Raw genomic sequence first — 2,821 nt, 5'->3', positions numbered from 1 at the left:
ACACTGAAGTTTCCCAATAGCCAAATCAAGTCTCAAGCTTTAGATTAAGTAAAATAAAGTTTAGAAAATTCAGTTTCTCAGTTGAACTAGCTGTGTTTCAAGTGCTCAGTAGCCACATGTGCTTAGTGGCTAAGACTCTTTTAGCAACAGTGCAATTCTAAAGTCTAGACTAAATTCAGACTGTAAGCTCTAGGAAGGCAGGGACTTCTGCCTGGAACTGAGAAAGTGCTCAAGAAATATTTGTGGTTTGAAAATAATGTCATCCTATTCTGAAGTTGGTAAGAGTTGAGAGTGAGGTTTAATAAATAATTTAATTGAATAGCTGGGAGGAAGCCAGGCTTCCAAAGCCAAGATTTTGTCTCAAAAATTTAATTATTCTTAATAAGCATTTAGAGTATGCTTACTATATATAAATATAGGATTTATTTTTATTTATATATTCATTATATATTATGTGTATTTGTTTTTAAATATATATTATTTATTTTATATATTATATAGCATTATATATTTTAATTATATATTATATATAAATATAGCATTTATATATAGCATTTATTATTATTAAATACAGCATTTATACATGCAGTGATTTAGGCTATAATGGCTATACATTTTTGGAAGATGTCTTTTTCCACTCAAGTGGCTGGCAACTCTTGTCAAATTGCATATTAATCACCACATAGTGGATTAGCTAAACAACTATGGAGGAAAATGTTCAAAGTTGATTTTTCTGCAATTCATTGGTTTGAATTTGGGGAATAGAAACTAAAGGAAAATAAAGTTAAAACAATTAAGGTTCAAATTCTGAAAAATAATCATACATCCTATTTCATGTTGCTCTGCAGAGGAAACTAGTTTGTTGTGTTACAGAGGCGTACACATGTAATTTAACAACAACAACAACAACAAAAAGGTTTTTGAAAAAAAAAACCTGCAAAAAGAACTATATTCTTTGAGAATGAGAGTTTTATATATTAATGTTCTTATGTTTTTCCCACTAATTACCCAGACTTTACTAGTTCAGTGCTCTACTCAAGTCACACTTCTTTTGCAAAGTCTGTCTTGTTTACTGTAGTTCACAGTGCTTCCTCCCATCCCGGAACTCATAGACTCAAATCTTTTGTTGTCCAAATATATATCTACAGTGTTGTGAATTGTTTCTCATTTGACTCATGTCATGTCTAGCCATCTCAACTCAGTCCTCTCAGTATTTAACAAGTAACAGTTGCTCAACTTGTGCTTGAGTACGCAGAAAAATGACAAATGGAAATCCTGACTGACAGACTTCTTAAGAACCTCTGACTGTTCCCATGCTTTGAGTTCAAATTGCTTTACTGCATCCTTCTTGACTTGAGTAGTGAGAACAGTTCAGCTGAGCTGGAGAGCTAACTGCCAAGTGCTGGAGTACTGCATTAAACAGGTCAAGATGAAAGTGAGTCACGTTTTTAACCGCTTACGGCGTTTGTATAGGCAAGGGTCTGAACTCAAAGGCTCACTCTGATCCACTTCTTCTGTGGAATGGCCTACTTGTTGAGGGTTGGACGGATCAGCACAGATGATGGGAGTTGTCTCACTGTTTAGGGAGCCCTGAACAAAAGGCACTTGCAGACGTACGGACCCAGAGGTTGGGAAAAGGAAGAAGGAAAGGCTAGGACTTGGAAACTACTGAGTCAGGGTCTAGAAAATTGTCTTCTAGTTTTTTCCCATAAGAAAACTTCCAGATAGAGGTGCCTGGGGAGAAATGCAGATATGTTTAACAGCACCGCCATCCAGGGGGACCTGAATCCTTGTCTGCAACAACTTTCAGAGATGGTAATGCATTGTGTGTTGATTTTGTATCAAATCTGATATGGGGAGGACACCTTTGTTATGAAGCCCACCAAGGGAAGTCTTTGTAATTGCTTATGGTCAGGCCTAAAAAATCAGTGATTTTTGGCTGGGACATGGACTCCTTATGTATGAAATCTGTACTCAGGACCTCAAACTACCCTTATCTGTTCCAGGGTGGACATTTCCCAACATTATAATATCTTTGATATCAGGATGTATTTTATAATTGATGTCATCCAGATAACAGTTGTGATTTAATTGATGCTTTGGGATAAAAATCAAGAAAGTACCAGCATACTCAGCCCTAAAAAGGAATGAATTTGGGCCAGTTGTAGTGATGTGGGTGAAATTAGAGTGAAGACAGAAAGAGAAAAACAAATCTCATTTATTAATTCATCTAGAAAATTCAATCTAGAAAAAAGGCACTGATGAACCTATTTGCAGGGAAGGAATGGAGACACAGGTCTAGAGAATGGACTTGTGGACACGGGGAAGGTAAGGGTGGGATGAACTGAGAAAGTAGTGCTGACATGTATACACTATCAAATAGTGAGAAGTTCCTGTATAGCGCAGAGAGCCCAGCCTGCTGAAACAAGGCAGAGGATGCAGATTGAACCTGCCTAGAACTTCGTTTGGTTTCCCTCAACCACCCCAGTGCATGCCTCAGTCCATGGCAAGCACACAAGCACCAGATAAAGAATCCAGAGCATTAGTAATAAGAATGCTAACTGAACTAAGGAAAAGAATCGATGAACACAGTTTTAATAAGGAACTAGAAAATGAATAAAAGAACCAGTCAGGACTGGAGAATACAGTAACAAATGAAAAACATACTTGAAGGAATAAACAGCAGACTAAGGATACAGAAGAACACAGTGATACAGAAGACAGAATAAGGGAAATTGCGCATTCGGAACAGGAAGAAGGTGGCTCCGGTGGTGAAGAGTCCACCTGCAGTGCAGGAGACTCAGGTTCGATCCCTGGGTCA

The sequence above is a fragment of the Dama dama genome, chromosome X (genome assembly GCF_033118175.1).
Source record: "Dama dama isolate Ldn47 chromosome X, ASM3311817v1, whole genome shotgun sequence".
Taxonomy (NCBI): domain Eukaryota; kingdom Metazoa; phylum Chordata; class Mammalia; order Artiodactyla; family Cervidae; genus Dama; species Dama dama.
This window is presented reverse-complemented; position numbering follows the sequence as displayed.